General features: G+C 32.6%; 1 pseudogene; it reads right to left on the minus strand.

The window, feature by feature from the left end:
- Positions 1-5,580: 5,580 nt before the first annotated feature.
- LOC125359543 lies at positions 5,581-6,404 on the minus strand (annotated as a pseudogene).
- Between the last annotated feature and the right edge of the window lie 354 nt (positions 6,405-6,758).

Consider the following 6,758-nt stretch of genomic DNA (forward strand, 5'->3'; position numbering starts at 1 on the left):
CTCTTGTAGAAAGAATTCACTTCAAAATGTGACAAAGATAGAGGAAAGACAAGTCTTTATCCTAGCCTTGTCTCTTTGACACTTGGCTAATTTCTTTGGAGAGAATCTTCATTCTCTATGGTTTTACTCTCTCAGTGTCGCTACTGGTATGCAAATGTAGTTTTCCTTGTGTTTTCTTCTGCACCAGTTTTAGGGCTAGAACTCTTCATGCTCTCACTTGGCTTTTGCTGCTTACAGCTGGTGCTCTACCATCTGAACTACACCTCCAGTTCTGATTTTTGTTGGTTAATTAATGAGTATTAAATTAACCATTTATCTGCCTGGGCTGACTTTGAACCATGATCCTCTCATGTAAGACTCCTGAGTCTAGGATTATAGCTTTGAGCTACTAGTATCCAGCTGTTCTTTTTATTTTTAAGAAAATTTGTAGCATACTGTTTTGTAACTTCCTTCTTACCTTTACTATATTTTCATTACTCCATACTCCAGAGTCATGGTTGTGTTGTATCCAAAGATAAGAAAGCAAATTTAATAAGACTACCATTGCTTGTTTCCAATATGTTTTGAAAAAAATGCTGTGGGAAAAGATCCCTCAATAAATATTTTGTGCTCTGTAGTATATGGTAGTATGATGAATTTTTCCTTTCTTTCTAAACTTTTAATCATTTTTGTCAGTTTGTATATTCATTTACCAGTATGATAGAAACCTAAATATTTAGGTAATGTATTGAAAAATGTATAAAGTTGGTATTTTTATGATACTGCATTTTAACTTAAATGATTAAAATATAATTTAAGCTAATTATATTTCTCTTAGAAAGAAAAGTTACAATCAATAGCAATATCTTTGAAGAATAAACACATGCTACAGACACACCTTAGAAACTGATCTTGCAAGCCAGGCACTGATGAGTCATGACTATAATTCTAACTACTCAGGAAGCTGAGATCTCAGGATCGCGGTTCAAAACCAGCCCTGGCAGGAAAGTTTGTCTGATTCTCATCTTCAATTAACCTGCATAAAGCTGGAGTGGAGATGTGACAAAAGTGGTAGAGTACCTAGCCTTAAGCAAGAAAGCCAAGTGAGAATGAAAACCCCTGAGTTCAGGCTCCAGTAAGAAATACAAGATAAATTAGTTCTACATGTCTATATCATTACTAAACCCTGTGTTTTTTTCACTTTGAAAGTCTTTAGAAAAATATGATAAATGTCAGGGTCTAAAGTGATATTTAAAAGAATAACAACATTGTTATGTTGATTTTCTTACCTGGTAATATCTTAAACTAGTAGTTGTTAATTAGGTTGAGTAAGAAACTCAGTAGCAAGAAAAATTTAGCACTGAAATTCTTTCTCAAGTAAATACTTACCTTAGCCTCACAGATTTTAGGCATAAGGTCGAATTGAGTGCACCATATTAATACTACCAAGGTAAGAAAATAGAGATTTCACTGCATAGAGAAAACAATAGTAACACTATAATTCATACTGAAAATAGCTCCTTTTTATTATTTAAGGTTTTTTGCCATTTTTTTAGGTACAAAGCAACATAACTCTGCACATTCATACAGGTTTACATAGTACAACTCTGTCTTCAGTGTAATATGAACCTCCTATCTAGAGAGGACCCCAATACAAACATTACTGGACACATTTTTAAGTACTATAACATAACTCAACTGTGAGAATTTTTTTTTATTGTTTTTCTTTACAGTACTATATACCTTAATCTTATTAGTGAATTTATAGGGGGTTTCTTCCTCTATTAATACATGGCTTGAATTACTTTTTTTTGTAGTTGTACTACAGTTTACATCAGCAATTTTCTCTTTGTAAAATTTATAATTCTCATCATTATTTTATTTTTCAGAAATATACTCACATTTATAAGCAATTAAATAATGAGCCATAATTTGAACCCTGTTTGTTACATTATATAGAAATCACAATTCAGGATTTATGTCCTCCATTATTAAGATATATGTTAAATAATTCACATTTGAAAACAGTACAGTATCAAATTTGATAAAATCTTATAAAAACATCTAAGTATTCAATATAAATCATATTATTAAAAGTATAGGATAACATTAAAAGAGGTGCCAAGGTATTTCCTATTAAGTATACACAATTCAACATTTATAACTACATAAATTAATGCTTGTTAAGTGTTGATTCAGTTTTACAAAGGCATACTTTGAGAATCATAATGAATTTCCTCAGCAGCAGTCCTTTTTATTCTAAAAATAACTTTTCTAACGTTTTTGTCATTCATATGTAAAAAGTACAAGTTTACAATACCCAACCCTAATAGTAACATGTATAAAAATTGTGTACATTCAACTACCTATGACAACTCAAATTTCTTGATTATAATCAAATAAAAAATAAATAAGACTTTACTTAAATCTTTGAAAAAAAAATAGTGTACCTTCCACAAATAAGAATTCTCCAGAAAAGATATTATTTAAAATATTTCCCATGTTTGTTAATTTACTTTGTCTTATCAAAACTATTTAAAAGTCTAATAAGGACACATACTTACAATGCCGTATTACACAACTACAGTGGTGTTAAGTAAAGCAGCCCAGTGAAGTTGTAAACATTTCAAATGTAGTAAACAGGACTTGGCAGATCTTCTTTCCCCAGAATCGTACAAAACTCTTTCCATGAGTATTTATTCTTCCTGGGAAAGTTTTCAGGTATGCTTTAGTTTTTGAAAAACGAATACACTGAAATAATGTGTAAAGAGATCATGGCAATTTCATGGAAGCTTTTATTGCCTCTGTTGGTTAGATGACAGGGATCTTAAGAAACACAGTTGAGGGCTGGGGATATGGCCTAGTGGCAAGAGTGCTTGCCTCCTATACATGAAGCCTTGGGTTCGATTCCCCAGCACCACATATACAGAAAACGGCCAGAAGTGGCACTGTGGCTCAAGTGGCAGAGTGCTAGCCTTGAGCAAAAAGAAGCCAGGGACAGTGCTCAGGCCCTTAGTCTAAGCCCAGGACTGGCAAAAAAAAAAAAAAAAAAAAAAAAAAGAAACACAGTTGAACTTACAGATACATTCAGGTGATATAGACTAAAGATAACCTTAATCTCAAGTATTTTTATATGTGGGTACTTCTAATTTTATACATTTTACTATTTAAAAAACATTACATTTTATAATGGGTACCTGTTCTGCTATTTGGCAAAAAAGGAAAATGTACCTGTGGTTCAGTTTGAAACAAAGAGATCAGCATGGGAAGTTGACTAGAATGAAGACCAAAATGCTGTGAACTAAAGCATTCAAGTCAAGTGTGTGTCTTTCTTTTAGATGCACACACGTGCACACAGTCATATGTGTAAGCTTTTTTCAGTACAAAACCTTAGCTATAACCATTTATCCTTAGAATAATCACACCACATTAAATCAGTTTTCTCTTCAGCCCTAGTACTAGTTTTAATTCTAAGATGCCATCATAGTGAACAACCTTAACTTTTATGCTACATAATTTATTCAAAGCTTTATGTATTTTTGTTTATAATTACACAGTAATTATAAATGTTTAGTACCATACTGATGACATTACTATTTTGTTGAAAAATTCTTGCATTTAAAAGGAAAAATTTGTAAAACTCAAGGTACTATGTCACAACCAATATCCAGTTTTTATGAAAAAAATTGTATTATGGGAAAAAAGCTAATGAAATCTCATTTCAAAACATAGCATACTTGAATTAAGAATCTAAAAACAATATTAAAACTCAAAATCTCCAAGACAGAAAACAGTACAGTGAAATATCTTTTGAATTTTTTTCATAATTGAAGTTCCTCTTCACAGTTACAAAAATGAAACCAAGAAAACAGCAGGATTCTTCTTTTTTTCTTTTATAGTAATTCCTTTAGCCTAAACAAAATTTTCCAATTCTTGTTTTTGGTAGTACTGTATTCTTGAAGCTGTAACTAGAATATTAACATAATATGGAGGGGATGAGACTTCTAGTCAATTTCAAATCAGTAAATCCATGTTTTAGTATGTCACTGTTTCTTAAAAACATATTGTATAAAATGTACTGCTACTCTGAAGTACACCTTTTGTTAATATCAATACTAGATTCTTAGTACCAAGATACACAAAGGAAAATCTGTTCCTGTTAATGGCCATGGTCATCTAAAATTTAAGCTCATCATCATTAACTTGCCTTATCAAAACATTTAAGAAGTAATTAAAGCCTTCACATGTAAGTAAACACAAATGGGTGTTTTCAGCAGGAAAAGAGTGCGTGGGCCTTGTAACAAGCAAAATAAATACAAGATAGCATACTGCTTTAATGTGAAAACTGAACTAATTTGAGAGAAACAAAAAAAATAGTCCAAATAATTTATAAAAATAACAGCCAGGATGGTATCCTGCATAAAGTATATGGTTGGTTGAAAAATCTTTGCTCTTGAAGTTTTTAAATATTTGGCAACCACAGTGATTTAGCAGTTAAAGCAATTTCAACAAAATAAGAAGTCATCAAAAAATGTTCTACTTGTCTGAAAGAGCAGTACCTATATTATAAAGATTGAACTTCATGGCTCATTACAACCATTTCCAAAATTTAATTCCTACTATCTTCTTATAAATTAAGAGAATTTCATTTGTGTTCCATAGTGAGATGACCAAAAAAGAAGGAAAAAACAAAAAATAACCCCTCATGCCTAAATTTAGAATACTGTATTGTGTAGCAATCCAAAACATTCAAAAGAAGTTAAATAGTTTAACTTATCGGATAAGCATATAAGTATTTCAAAAGCATAATGAAATCCAATTACGTAGTGCATAACGTAGACCAGAGTGGGATCTACATTATGCAGATGTTTTCTCAATAAAAGCTCCCTGTGGGACCACCTGGGTAAGGTAAGTACAGACTAGTTCTGTGGAACCTTTTTGGAATCAAGAGTCTAAAACACAATACATCTTTTGGGTAGGCACCAATTATCCTAAAAAAACTTTTCACTTTGGTTATTTTGACATTTCTTTCATCAGATATTCTACTCACATCATTGATACGTGTGATTCGCCAGGAAAACATTAAATCCTCCCCAAACAAAAACACCATCCCAGATTCAGTACTCTTAAATATATCACTCTCATTGGAAGTGCTATCAGCATAGTCTTTGCAACTAGCCCAAAGCATATATTTAAGAAGTTTTTGTAAATTGTGATGTTCATTATGTTTAATTCTTATGCCAAACTGTTTTCTGATGAAGACAGCATTGTGCTTTATGCAAGAATGGAAACCTCAAAATAATCACCATAAAGCTTCTAAGACCTATGAGAGAACAAACTAGGATGGTCCACAGATATAAGATAAAATCCACAATGTTGGAATTATAAATGTTTAGAGCGGTCCAGACTAGAAGACAAGCCCAAACCCCTATTAGGAGAATGAAATACGATATGGTCCAAGTTGTATCCTTAAAGATTTGTCTCAAACCTCAGTTTGAATTATGAGGATTGATCTTCAGTCTAGCCAGGAGAAATTGACTGTGCAATTTTCTGCTGTATTTCTTGTACAGACTATGTACATTCTAGAAGGTTCCTTTGGTGCTACACTGTTGTACTTTTTGTCTCAGCAATTTGAGGGAATGCAAATTCCACAAAGTCATCAATAATAACAGGCCATGTTCCTTCTTCATCATAATTAGACATGTCATTGGCAATCTTTGTACTGAAGTCTAAAAGAAGATTCCAAGTAGCTTTTGGTATTGATAGTTTATGATGTTCCAACAAAAATGTATTCCATAAGTCTAAGAATTTAAATCTTCCATTAAACACTAAGTTCCAGTATGCCATGGCCATTTCTAGATCTAATCCTTTTTGTCCTGGATTCTTTGCAAAATTAAAAGTAAACTAGTAAAAAATCCTTAAATCATCCTGGTTCTTTCAATTCTTGTTCCATCCTGGGTATCTGGGCCTTTAGTTTTTCTATGCTGTCACATCCTAGTTCTGTATGCCATCCAGAAACTCCTGTTTGGAGAACTCACACTGTGTTGCTGCTCTGAACTTCCATGCAATGATCAACACACTAATGCTGGCTGGATCAAGTGCCAGGTTATCACAGAACTGCTGTATACCATCTATTCCAATTTTATTTTCATCTTGAGGATCTTTGTATCTATTGTATAGTTCTTCTAATTTCCTCCTGTCCAATGATTCTTTTACGCTTTCTGGTATATAAAGTTCAGGATTTTGGAAAAAATTATCTGTTGCAACATCTAACTTCCAGTCATTTTGAGAAAGACAATTTCCTGCTGTTTTTTCACTAGATTGTGTGAAGATCATAAACTAAAGAACTTTATCCTTCTGCGATGATTTCAACTTGTTCATGTTGGTGTCCTCCAGGGCTCTCCCCTCCTCCTCTGGCTCCGCAGCAAATGCATCATTATTATTTTAAATTAGAGATAAAATCTTATAAAATGTAAGAAGTCCATGATTGAAGCTAATGGAAGAGAAAATAATTCTGTAAAACTAAAAGCTATTATAATTCATCAAATGCACAAAAATAAAAATCGGAGAAATGGACATTTTCATATATTTCTGTATTTGTTTTTAGAAAGTATCATTTTCTTTCTTGTGTTTTCTCCTTTTCTTCTGTGCTAGTACTAGGGTTTGAGCTCAGGCTCCTGAACTTGCCTCGGTTACTTGCTTAACTTGTACAGTCTCACGCCAGTCATGGCGCCATCCCAGTTTCTGGCTGTGTTTTTGTAGATGGGAGTCTCACATAC

The sequence above is a fragment of the Perognathus longimembris genome, chromosome 11 (genome assembly GCF_023159225.1).
Source record: "Perognathus longimembris pacificus isolate PPM17 chromosome 11, ASM2315922v1, whole genome shotgun sequence".
Classification (NCBI taxonomy): Eukaryota; Metazoa; Chordata; class Mammalia; order Rodentia; family Heteromyidae; genus Perognathus; species Perognathus longimembris.